The sequence below is a fragment of the Triturus cristatus genome, chromosome 4_1, assembly GCF_964204655.1.
Source record: "Triturus cristatus chromosome 4_1, aTriCri1.1, whole genome shotgun sequence".
Classification (NCBI taxonomy): Eukaryota; Metazoa; Chordata; class Amphibia; order Caudata; family Salamandridae; genus Triturus; species Triturus cristatus.
The window spans coordinates 1,334,723,095-1,334,736,841 of record NC_140585.1 but is presented as its reverse complement, the minus strand read 5'-3'; the positions used below and the strand labels follow the sequence as shown (position 1 = coordinate 1,334,736,841).

Here is a 13,747-nt window from a genome sequence, read left to right as displayed (position 1 = left end):
CTGCCTACAAATACCAGGTTTTGTAGGCTTTTCATCTTTTTTTTTTGCTTCAGGTGAATGAGGCTGTCTTGTCGCACTTGCTATGGCCAGCACTGAAATAGAATGAAAAAAGTGCTCTTCATGCCTATGGCAATAGCAATAGGAAAACACCTAAACATGTCTGATCTCAGTGGTTAAGCAGGGTTGGGTCTGGTAAGTACCTGAATGGGAGACCAACTGGGAATACCAGGTGCTGTAGTCTTTTCATCTTTTTTTTGCTTTAGGTGAATGAGGGTGGCTTGTCTTACTTACTATGGCCAGCACTGAAGTAGAATGAAAAAAGCTAAGAGCCCCAAAGAAAGTGCTTTTCATACCTAAGGCCATACCACCCTGAAAGCACCTGATCTTGTCTGATGTCAGAAATTAAGCAGGGTCGGGCTGGTTCGGACCTGAATGTGAGACCGCCTGGGAATAGCTTTTCATCTTTTTTTGTTGCTTTAGGTGAATGAGGGTGGCTTGTCTCACTCACTATGGCCAGAACTGATGTAGAATAAACAAAGCAAAGAGGCTAAAAGGCAATGCTGTTCATTCCCACCCTGAAAGCACCTCCACTCCTCTGATCTCAGAAGTTAAGCAGGGTTGGGCCTTGATGGTACCTGAATATGGTACCTGAATGGGAGACCTCATGCGAATATTAGGTGCTGTATGCTTTTCATCTTTTTAGTGCTTTTGGTGAATGAGGGTGGCTTGTCTCACTTACTATGGCCAGCACTGAAATAGAATGAAAAATAGCTAAAATCCCAAAGTAAATGATTAGCATGCCTACGGCCATACCACCCTGAAAGCACCTCAACTTATCTGATCTCAGAAATTAAGCATGGTCGGGGCCTGGATTGTGCCTGGATGGGAGACCGCCTGGGAATACCAGGCGCTGTAGCATTTCCATCTTTTTTTTTGTTGCTTTAGGTGAATAAGGGTGGCTAGTCCCACTTGCTAGGGCCAGCACTGAAGTAGAATGAAAAAAGCTAAAACCCCAAAGTAAATGCTCTTCATGTCTATGGCCATACTACCCTAATCTCAGAAGTTAAATAGGAGTGGGCCTGGATAGAACCTGGATGGGAGACCACATGGGAATACTGGGAATTGTAGGCTTTTCATAATTTTATTTTTGCTTTAGGTGGATGAGGGTGGCGTGTCTCACTTAATATGGCCAGCACTAAAGTAGAATGAAATAAGCTAAAACCCCAAAGTAAATGCTCAGCATGTCTACGGCCATACCACCCTGAAAGCACCTCAACTCATCTGATCTCAGAGGTTAAGCATGGTCGGGCCGGGATAGTGCCTGGATGGGAGACCGCCTGGGAATACCAGGTGCTGTAGGCTTTTCTTTTTTTTTTTTTTTGTTGCTATAGGTGAATGAGAGTGGCTTGTCCCACTTGCTATGGCCAGCACTGAAGAAGAATGAAAAAAGCTAAGACCCCATAGTAAATGCTCTGCAGGTCTACTGCCATACCACACTGAAAGCATCTCATCTTGTCTGATCTCAGAATTTATTCAAGTTGGCCTGGACAGTACAAAGATGGGAGACCATGTGGTAATATCAGGTGCTCTAGGCTTTTCCTCATTTTTTGCTCTATGAGGGAGGCTTGTCTCACTGTCTAGGCCAGCACTGAAGTAGAATTAAAAAAGATAAGGGCCCCAAAGTTAGTGCTCTTCAAGCCTGCAGCCATACAACCCTGAAAGCACCTCAACTTGTTTGATCTCAGAAGATAAGCAGGTTGGGCCTGTCTAGTAGCTGGATGGGAGACCGGCTAGGAAAACCAGGTTCTGTAGGCTTTTCATCTTTTTTTTTGCTTTAGGTGAATGAGTGTGGTTTGTCTCACTTGCTATGGCCAGCACTGAAGTAGAATGAAAAAAATCTAAGAGCCAAAAGTTAGTGTTCCTCAAGCCAATGGCCACACCACCATGAAAACACCTGATCCCAGATGTTAAGCATGGTCGGGCCAGTTTAGTAACTAGATGTGAGATCGCCTGGGAATATCAGGTGCAGTAGGCTTTTTATCTTTTTTTATTTGCTTTAGGTGAATGAGGGTAGTTTGTCTCACTTACTATGGCCAGCACTGATGTAGAATGAAAAAAGCAATGTACATGCTGAACATGCCTAGAGCCATACCATGCCAGAAAGCACCGGATCTTAGAAGGTATGCATGGTCGGCCCTGGTTAGTCGCAGGATCGGAGATCACTGTGAAGATCAGGTGCAGGTGGCTTTTCGTCTTTCTTTTTTTTGCTTTAGGTGAATGAGGGTGACTTTTCTCACTTGCTATGACCAGCAATGAAGTAGATTGAAAAGAACCTAAGAGCCCCAAAGTCAGTGCTCTTTATGAAATACAAGGAGATGATGGACGGCGCTCTGAAACCTTTCAAACACTCACTCCCAGTCGCAGATCTGGGTCGAATCCATCATCATTCTTTATCTCACTTCACCACCCCAGTTCAGACACAGCTATTTGCAAATCAGTGTTGACCCTGTGCCACATGGGAACAGTCCAGCCAGAACTGCCAAGCCATGTCTTCCCTAGACCGGAGACAAGCATCCTGGGACCGGTTTGGGGGTAACACCCCTCATCAGCCAGCCAAGCTTGATTCCAGTGGCAAAGTGAGCAACGGACCCACTTCTGGCCATAACCTGCCAACTTAGGGCGCACAAAGCAAACACAAGGAGATGATGGACAGAGCGCTGAAACTTTACAGACACTCACCCCCAGTCACAGATCTGGGTTGAATCCCTCATCTTTCTTTAGCTCACTTCGCCACCCCAGTTCAGACACAGCTATATGCAAATCAGTCTTGACCCTGTGCCTCATAAGAACAGTCCAGCCCGAACTGCCAAGCCATGTCTTCCCTGGACCGGAAACAATCATCCTCGGACCGGTGTCAGGGTAACAGTCTTCATTAGCCATGCTAGCTTCAATCCAGTGGCTAAGTGAGCAAGGGACCCACATCTGGACATACCCTGCCAACTTAGGGAGAACAAAGCAAACACAAGGAGATGATGGACAGAGCTCTGAAACTTTTAAGACACTCACCCCCAGTCACAGATCTGGGTTGAATCCATCATCATTCTTTAGCTCACTTCTCCATCCCAGTTCAGACACAGTTTTGTGCAAATCAGTCTTGACCCTGTGCCTCAAGGGAACAGTCCAGCCCAAACTGCCAAGCCATATCTTCCCTGGACTGGAAAAAAGCATCCTGGGACCGGTTTTGGAATAACACCCCTCATCAGCCTGGCTAGCTTGAATCCAGTGACAAAGTGAGCAAGGGACCCATGTCTGGTCATACCCTGCCAAATTAGGGCGAACAAAGCAAACACAAGGAGATAACGGACAGAGCGCTGAAACTTTTCAGACACTCACCCCCAGTCACAGATCTGGGTTGAATCCATCATTATTCTTTAACTCACCTGGCTGATGCGTTTCAGGTGTTCAGACATGAAGTTTGTACCTCTGTTTGAAACCACCTCCTTAAGAAACCCTACCCTGGTAAAGATACTAATGAGGGGTTTGGATACTGCAGGAGCTGTCGTAGACTTAAGGAGAATTCCCTCAGGCTACCTGGTAGTATGATCCACTACTTCCAGAATATATTGGTTTCCTGATTCTGTGAGTGGTTCTAGTGGACCCACTATGTCCACACCAACCCTTTCAAAGGGAATCCCAACCACTGGTAGTGGAATTAAGGGGGCCTTTGGGTGTCCACCTGTTTTGCAATGGCCTGACTTTCCTTTTTGGGACATCTGGGACCAGCAGACATGGTTGACGAGCCTTTCCCACATTTTAGTTTGGCCCAGAGGCCCAGCTAGGGGGATGTCATGGGCTAAAGTGAGCAGAAACTCTCTGTACAGCTGAGGCCTCAGTATACAGGAGTCCCTCCTCCCAATAGGTCTTCTGTGAGCCACTGACATCTCCCTTTTCCTGTGCAGCAGCTTTCTGCCCCATGCTCTCAAGAGTGAGACAGACTTGCTGTCCAAGATACAGCTGTTCCATAGAGGGTTCCACTGGTCACTGGAGCTCAATCTGGTGTTAGACCTGGCATCTTTTGATGTGTTTTCCCTGTCGTTTTGTTTTCTGCCCTCCTGTTTTTGCTGGTGTAGTATCTCTATGCACTTTCTCACTGCTGTTCAGTATTAAAGTGCAAGTGCTCCTATTGTAAATTGTAGTATGGATTGGTGTTTCTATGATTGGCATATTTGAGTTACTGGTAAGTCCCTAGTAAAGTGCATTGAGAGTGTCAAGGCCAGTAAATCAAATGCTGCTAGTGAGCCTGCAGCACTGATTGTGCCACCCATACGAGCAGCCTTTCAAAGGGTTCTCAGACCTGCCACTGCAGTGTCTGTGCACAGTTTTTACTGCCATGTCGACTTGGCAAGTACACCCACTTGCCAAGCCATAACATTCCATTTATTGCATGTAAGTCACTCCTAAGGTAGGCCCAATTTCCCCCCTCGTGGTCAGGGTGCAGTGTATGTGAAAGTTAGGACATGTCCTGGTGTGTGTGACATGTCCTGATAGTGAAATACTGTGTATTTCATTTTTAGGTCGAGCATTCGAGACCTCTTGTATACACTTTAGTATATACTTATATGTGTATGTACTTTGTGGGCTTTGGAGATCAGCCCTAGGACTTGTCTACTTCCGCTTAGCGACTTTTTTTTCTTTTCAACTGTCTTGATAGAAAACAACCAGTAGAGGTCAGTAAAATACCAGAATTGCTTTCTGCTTGTTCAACTGCCTCCATTTAACTGTCTTGATAGACAACGACCAGTAGAGGTCAGTAAAATACCAGAATTGCTTTCTGCTGAGGGACTTTCTTTTTTTAGAATGTTTTGTGGCAACTACCTCTATTTAACTTTCTTGATAGAAAACGACCAGCAGAGGTCAGTAAAATACCAGAATCACTTTAGCATTCTCTAGATTCCAGTCCATAGAAATTTTCTTTCACAAACACCTGTAGACAATAATATTTTTCTCAAATTTTATTACCACCGAAGGCCCTGATTTTATATTAAAAACAGAGCTTTGCACTATATAATTTTCCTGCTGAAAGGCAATATTTCTCTCCATGTGTTCTCATACCTGGCGTGTCACGTAGTTTGGTGCTTACTTTCCCTCCATGTTAAAGAATAGTAGATGTTTCAGAACGCAGGCTAATGTGCTGCATAGCTAAATCCATATAAGGGCCCAAAGGTGAGACCAATCGCATCGCAAATGCTTGTTCACTATGGAAAGGCTATATGTCCCATAGGATAGAATGGGAGTTTATTTGTAGCATCCTATAAGTATAACTTCCCATTGGGACAAGGTAGAAGAATGGAGTTTAGTATGCCTGAACTCAGAATATAAAAATGTATCTTTTAGTAAAGATGATTTTTATACTGTGTGTTTGAAAATACCACTTTTAAAAAGTGGGTATTTTATTGCTTAGCTATCCGATGTGCCTCTGCTGGGTTGTGGATTAACTGTCTGGCTTTGGAGTGACAGGGGCTGGGGATGGGCATTCTCTTCAGACAGCCACTGGGGGGAGGGGTCAAGGTGTGTCCTACCTTTCCTGGATGAGTCAGGGCTGGGCTGAATAGACCTGGGCTGCATTAAGTGTAGTGGGAGGAGATGTCCTTGCACCTGAATGGACCTGGTCTGCTTTGAACAATGCTGTCTCCTACTCCTGCCTGGAAGCTGGGCCAGAGAGGACTGAACTGGTTTGGGCTTTGCGCAGACACTCTCTGCTCCAGCGAACAAAGTGAAATGCAGTATAAAAATTGGGGCCAGGTCCCAGAACTTTAGAACTCGTTTGGATAAGGAACCTGCCAAGAAATAGAGTTGGAGAATCTGTGGGGTAGAACTACCACTTTGCTGTGTGCTTTGTTGTGTTGGCCTGCAGTAGATGCTTCTGTCTTGGGCAAAGAAAGGACTGGACTGAACTTTCTGCAACTTCTTTGTGTTAGTTTCTCCAAGGGCTTGAGGTAGAGCTTGCCCACTGTTCAAGAAGTCTCAGGAACAGCAAAGACTTCAAAGTCATCTGCTACCAACACAGGAAACTGTGTGTTGTGCTGCAACAGAAGTAAAAGCAACACGACAACATCAACAACACCGGTGCTGGCTCCGCGTCCTGAAGGCACTGCAGAGGGCAGCGCCGCACCTTGCACCGCAAACCTGGTCTCACTGACATCCCCTGATGCCGTCACCGAGCCGCTGCTTGCACCGCGACCTGTGGGCACCGCACTCCGCACCGCCTCTCTTCACGCCGCCACCGTGGTATCACTGACGACGACGCTCCACGCCGGCATCGATGCCGCTGCTTGCACTGTGGTTCGAGGGCACTGCTCGTACGTTACACGATACACCGCCCTCATCCCACACCACAGCCTTGGCCTACCGATGCCGGTGCCATCGACTTCAGTTCGTCAGCCGATTAAAGCGCTTCTGCAATGACAAACCCGCTGCTTGCACCATGACCTGCCAGCACCGCGATGAGCACTGCATCACTTCGCACCGCACCCCTGGTTTCACTGACGCTGCTGGATGACCGTCACAGAGCCGCTGTCTGCACAGTGACCTGAGGGCACTGCATGTCACACCGATGTACTTCGCAGTGCTCCCAACTTAAATCGTGAGTGGTTCGATCTGCAACAAGTATGACTTCAAAGGCCTGATGACTCCGGAACCAACCTCCGGAACCGATGCCTGTGGACACCGGCTCTTAGGAGCTCAACGAGAGGTCACCGATGCCCTGCATTTCTAAAAGTACTGTTTTGCGGGTCTTTCTGATGCCGTAGCTGGCCCGCGATGCTGCAGTCAGCCTGAACTGCTTGGATTTGTTGTTCACGACGCCGTGATAGCCTTGGACAGAGCTATCAACTTCAAGAAACTGTATTTCAAGTCTATTTTTGAGTATTGATATTTCTGAGAACTGTATGGGGGATTTTTATCATTTTTGGTCTTGTTTCCACAGATAAATATTGGTTATTTTTCTAAAACTCGTGTGGTGTCCTTTTGTAGTGTTCTCACTTTATTTCTGTTGGTTATGTGAAAATGCTATACACACTGCCTGTGAGATAAGCCTGACTGTTAGTGCCAAGCTACCAAAGGGGTTAGAAGGGGTTATTTTAGGAGTGTATCCCCCTTATCCTGACTAGAAGGAAGGGCCCCTATTTGAACAGAGTTGCAAACCATTGCCAACTAGAGACCCCCATTTCTAACACCTGGTAAGGTCCAACTTCCATGGGCTCAGTTCCCTCTGGCGTTGACAAGTCCTCTTCCTGAGGAGAGGGAGCCTGATCTTTTGGCTGTTCAGAAGTTGGTGCCACAGTCTTCTTGCCTTTCCTCTTGGAAGACTGGGCCATCCTTTCAGGCTCCAACACTTCTTTTTCAACCTGGGCTTGAGTTTGTGTTCTTGTTTTCACACACACTATCTCAGGGATTTGTAGCATGGCAGCATGGGTTTTCAGTTTCAGTCGATGCTGAGGTCTCCAGGTCATTTCCAAGCAGACAGGCTGCTGGATGTTTTGGAGGCACCACTACCTGTTTCAGGTTAGTAACCCCAACACCCCCACTCCCACCACAGTCTAATGTCACCATAGCCATGGATTGGTCTGTAGTGACACTATCAGCATTGGTGATTGGATAGGGTTTTGCAGTCAGGTATTGTCCTGTGGAACCCAGTGTACTCTAGTCCCATTCACTAAGGGGTGCTGTAAGTATTTTTTTAAGTGGGGCAGACAGCTTTAGTGTCCAACTCTCCTTCAGAAACTAGAACAGCTTCAGTATGAACCCTGATTTGCTCTGTGCACACTGTTGATCCTATCTGGAGATTTGCTACACCAGTGCTAAAAGGAGGTGGACTAGGGGAATTCGTGTTAGGACATGCAGAATCTCCAGTTTTGTGTCCAACCTGCCTATAGGTGTGACACCAGGCCTTTAGGAGATCAAAAATGTTACCATAATACCCACCATTGGGCTGAGAAGACTTCTGGGGTCAAACCTCCTGAGCAGGTTTTTGTGGGCTTTTAGAAGACTTTTGTTTTTTATCCTTGTGGGAATCACCCCCTTTGCCCCGGGGAGGTTTTGCAAACCCTTTCTTTCGGTCACCCACAGTGGAAGTTTTGGTCACCCTAGTCTTCAAAAAATGGTCTGCCTTCTTTCCCAATTCTTGAGGCGAAATTAGACCTAGGTCTACCTGACACTGATGCAACTTTTCATTTGTGCAATTACTTAGCATGTGTTCTTTCATAAACATATTATAAAGCCTAAAATAGTCATGTACTTCACTCCCAGTTAACCAACCATCTAGTGTTAGTACTGAGTAGACTATGAAGTCAACCCAGGATTGGAGTGGGGTTTTGTGAGCCCCCCTGAATCTAATCCTATACTCCTCAGTTGTGAGTCTGAAGTCCTCAATCAGGGTGCCCTTCATGAAGTCATAGGACTCAGCATCTGCCTCACTAAGGGTCAAGTGTCTGTCCCTGCAGTTACCAGTGAACAGTTCCCAAAGTAATGCTCCCCAGTGTAACCTCTTCACTTTTCACATGCCACAGGCCTTCTCAAAGGCTGTGAACCATTTGGCGAACTCATCACCTTCCTCATATTTGGGGACAATTTTTAGGGCCACAAGATTGCTCTATTTCCTATTTGTTTGGCTGCCACCATTGATGGGAGGTAAGTCCATCTCTGCTCTCATTTTTTCCAGAGCCATGACTCTGGACTCTAGATTTGTTTGTTTGGTCAAACTTGCTAGAAGGATGTCCTCTTCATTGAGGCTGTCCTCAGTGATCTCATTGAGGCCTGACCAACCTGAGTGGGTTCTAGGTGCTGTAAGTACTAATCTTGGGTCAGGGGCACAGGGACGCTGTCCACCCTATTTAGTGAGGGAGTTTGAGGGTTGTCCTCCACGTCAATAACATTATCATTTCCTGAGTTGGCATCTCCCCCCTCAGAAGGGTGGTCCCTTGCATTTTCGACCAAGAGCTCCTGGAGCTTGACCTTGGGAGCATGGGACCGCATGACATTTTTTTTACTCTTCACAGGGTCCTTAGCACACTAATATCTCTAGATGAATGTAGGGGGGTGAGGTTGAGCTCCTCAACCCTGTCCTGTGTATCAGTAATAATTTCACTAATAGTGGGGATTTTTTTACTAGAGGTCTAGAAAACATTTAAAATACTTTTGCCCCTAACTACGGTAAGTTGTTATTTTAAAAATGCTAGAGGGACTTAAACAAGGCCCTAACAGGCTTTACAAAATCTAGAAAGAATTGTCCATTCGAAAAATCTGAATTTAAAGATAATTTAGGAGTTTTGTTGTGTGATCAGGAGTTCGCTAAGTATTCCAACAAATGCAAAGTCGTAGATCACACCACTGACGCACCAATGTAGGAAGCCGGCTCTGTATATACTGTACCAAAAAGAGGTATAGTGTGCACAGTTTCCAGGGAATCGCAAATGTATGGTAGAGATTAAAAAAAAAATATTTTACTCTAAATTTAGTGTGAAAGCATTTGTTGCACCCACTCATACAAGACAGGAACACACACTCAATGACTAACTCCAGACCAATGCTTTTCAAAAAGATTACTTTACTTACTTTTATTTTAGGGACCAAGTTGAATTCAGTTACAGGTAGGTGGAATTTTCCGGCAGGTAATACTTTCACAACGCAAGTAACTTTTTGGTCTTAGAAATGTTTTGGTATTGTCAATCCGAAACAGGAACACTAGGGACGTGCCAGGCTGAGGTAGACACTCATACTGCTCTTCCCACCTGCCCTGCCACCAAAAGTGGGGTCTCACCTCCTAGAGCACAAAGGCTCTCGCCGCATGAGGTCACACACCTGTCTAGTGGTGGCTTGTTGGTGGGGACCAGTCCCCCAATAGACTAGAAGTTGGTCATTTTTCAGGGGGCATCTCTAAGATGCCCTCTGAGTGCATGTTATATTAAATCCAACACTGGTATCAGTGTGGGTTTATTATGCTGAGAAGGTTGATACCAAACTTCCTAGTTTTCAGTAAAGCCATCATGGAGCTGTGGAGTTCGTAATGACAAACTCTCAGCCCATGTACTCAAAAAGGCTTCACTGCACTTACAATGTCTGTAAATGGTTCAGGCACTGTAGGGGCATATTGCTTATGCAGCTACGCCCTCACCTGTGGTATGGTGCACCCTGCCTTAGGTTTGTAAGGCCTACCAGAGGGGTCACTTACCCATGCCACAGGTGATGTTGGGGGGCATGGCACACAGGTATATGTGCCATGTCGACTTTTCAGTTTGGTCTGCACCAAAGCATGCAGCCTGCAATGGCAGGGTGTGGGTGTTAAGGTGAGGGGTCTCTGAGGGTGGCATAATACATGCTGCAGCATTCAGAGGCACTCTCTGGTCACAAGGCCCTTGGTATGGGGGTACCTTTTACAAGGGACTTACGTGTGGCCCAGGGGTGTGCCAATTATGGATACAAAGGTACAGTTGTTGGGAAAGAACACAGGCCCTGTGAACCTGATTGGCGGGGACCCGGGGCACACTCAGTCAGGTCGTTAGCATCAGTTATCTGGCAAAACGTCAGGGGGTAACCATACAAAAAGGGGTACTTTCCCACACTTCCCCAGACCAAGGACTTTTAAAAAAATGCCTACCAGTCTGAATGACATATGAATCACTCAACGTGTAGTCCCCTTTTCTATAACATTTTCTATACACTGATTTACACATGTATGATTCATGGTCTCTGTATGTGTCTGTGAGGTAAAATGCTCCAACACTGTACACTGCTATGAGAGAGGATATAAAACAAAAAAAATACATGTCAGAGAGGGGCTGTGGAGAGACGAGAGGCACTGTTAGACGGTGATAGAGAGTGAATTATTGAAGAGCCCCAATAAAGATTTCCATATCCCTGTGCACTGTAAGGTCATCTCTTACTATGCTTTAAAAATTAATACAATTGAATAGATAATGAAAAATGTGTTTTAGTATGCACCATTTTTCCACAGTTTCTTGGGGAAGAACCCCCTCAATCCTCCCATCAGTATTTAGGCTCACTCGTTGTGCTGCGCTGGTTAGGCACTGTATGGGGGCTGGTCTGACAAAATTTGCCAGGGCTGCTTTGGGTTCCCAGTCTGGCCTGGGACCACCGTGAGGTGCATGCAAAGAGGCTGCCTCATGGTACATTTAAGCAGGCAGCAAGTGGTAATGTCAGTGTGCGCTGAGCTGAGGAGAGCCTGCTCAGTTAAACACAGGCATCTAAAGACTTTACATTAATTCTCATGATGATCACTTTAATACAGTAAGGTGCCATGGGGGGCTGGGCTCGCGTCAAGCAAGCTGAACCTGGCCACCTTTGAGTGTTGTGTCTCTCTCATACTACGTGGTTTCTCAGCACGTGGTCATGGTCGGTTGAGAAAAACCTAGGGCTTCATTTAAAAAAAATTGGCTTGGAGCAGCGCTGCCCTACGCCAATTTGAAAGAGCAGGAATGCACTGTATTTATGAGATATGGTGTATTCTTGTCCTTTCAGCCAGCACACAATCTGGTGTCTAGTGCCAAGGCAGGCACCCCTGCACCAGGGTACAAGGGTGTCTGCATTGTTGGCAGGATTTTTATTGAGCAGGAAGTGGCACATTACTGCACAACAACAATCCAGAGAGGCATTTACCTTGCTCTAAGTGTGCTGCAGAATGCAACAAATATGGAAAGAGGAAAAACTACATTTCTCCTCGTTATGCCTGCTCTGGGGGGACGTAAAGTTCTTGCGCTGCCCCAGGTTTACATGATTTTATACATCTGGGAAAATGTCAAATTCCATGAGTGTTGCATGGGAAAACCCACCGCAACGCCCATGGAATGCTTCCTTGACGCAGAGTAGGACAACGCAACGCTTTGCGCAGCCTTGCCTTACTTCATATGTATGAGGCCATGCAAAGCCATGCAGGGTGGCTTAGCCTCATCTCGTAGAATGATTGCGAGGCCTGCGCCACTGGCGCGTCAAACAAGTGCCACTCCGGTGGTGCAGGCCTCTTGTAAATAAGCTCCTTAATCTTAAGGATTTATTCATGCAGTGCCCTCAGGTGGATCAGCGGACAGCGCCTTGTCTGTTGGTGTTTTGAGGCATAGTGCCTGCCCCACTGTAACCATGCTGGTGTCTGCCTGGCCAGCCCCAGGAAGTCAATGAGGCACCAGATATGTTTAGGTCTCGCCTACGCAGCACGCATGCGCTGTATAGGAGGGGACCTCTTGGAATCGATTTGCATTTTTGCCCAAAAACGTGCACGCTTTGCATTGCTTTCAATTGCAACGCGTGCACGTTTGGCTTTTCCCTTGCGGGAGCGAGCGGCGCCATCTGTTAGCAATTATCCGCTCACTCCTGCAGGGTAAACGCTGCGCGTCCTGCTCCCAGCCGCACTCCCTCCACCCCTCCCACAATTGGCCGCTAGGGCTGTTCAGAGGCACGTGACATCTTCTGTTGACACAAACTGTACTTTCTGTAATAACCCGCGTAGACCAAACGGAACACATTATGTAAAGAGCAAAGTTCAGCAACAAAGCTGTGAACATGTCAGCTGGATTATATGGTATTCGGGAGGAGGGTAGGAAAACAAATGCAGACAGTTTACACCAGTTTCACTTCTTCCACCTCCAGTGTCTTCCCGCGGCTCCCGCAAGCTCCATTCCTCTTAATTACAGCAGCATTCTTGAGAAATCCAATCTCGCTGCCGGACCGGAGCTCACCACATATTGAACACAGGGCTCCCCTGACTGGCAAGAATGGAGAAACCAATAAGTGGCAGACGAAAACCTCTAATTGCGTTTTCGTTCTGTTCCTCACTGTTTATTTTGGGGTACGTGACTCTCAAAAATAAACACCTCGGTCTACAAAGCAGCGTCTTCGTGTAGGAAAAAACAGCAATTAAGGGACGTCATTTTCAGCACGGCCCATTACATTGCAACAGAGTAAAGAACATTTGGTGCACATGCAGTCGTTCCAGTACCACTCACTACACAGCAGGCGTAACTTATCTACAATTCCTATAGAACAATGGATTTTGCAGACCTGACAGATCCTTTCCAAGCAAAGTGCAGCCATGCTAAATTTGGTTTGAAAATATCTCCCTAGGGGCCTTGCCATGCTGCTAAATCCATGCCCCAACGTAATGTATTTAACAAACGGAAGTGAAGTATTTTATTTTACATAGCATTCAGCATTTTTATAGATGTGTGCTGCTTTGGGTGTGGTGTTTCCAGAAGAATGCAGGCAACCAGATTGCATATTTTTGCACAGATACTTGGCATAGGTAGCAAGAGCACCATGCAATAAGGATGCATCGGACACACAGTGGTAAATTAACTAATCATTAAAAGCAACTCAGGAAACCCCCTCCTTTCTGTGCTTCATTTATCTTCTATAAAACAAACTGGTTGCTATAATCAGGCACCAACCTTTTGAAGAATTTTTTTTCAATAATTATTATTTATAAAACGTGTGCTAGGAATCACAAGCACGTTTGCCATGAACAGAATATAAATGGCCATACAAAACTAACAAAGGAAACCGAAAGCTGGATTGTTTAGAGTGCGTATGTATGTTAGCATTGGTAGGTACTCGAGTGCCCGCCTGATCAAGAATACTTGATGACAATAACTGACTTCACAGCTTCTTGAAGGCCTGGCTGGAAGCCTGGTATGGGTATACCAGATTGTCTCATTGTGTAGCTATTTCTTCGCGCTCTCTT

The 13,747-nt window shown here is 46.2% G+C and overlaps 1 pseudogene; it reads left to right on the top strand.

The window, feature by feature from the left end:
- Nucleotides 1-1,243: 1,243 nt before the first annotated feature.
- LOC146856631 (5S ribosomal RNA) lies at nt 1,244-1,362 on the top strand (annotated as a pseudogene).
- Nucleotides 1,363-13,747: the final 12,385 nt, after the last annotated feature.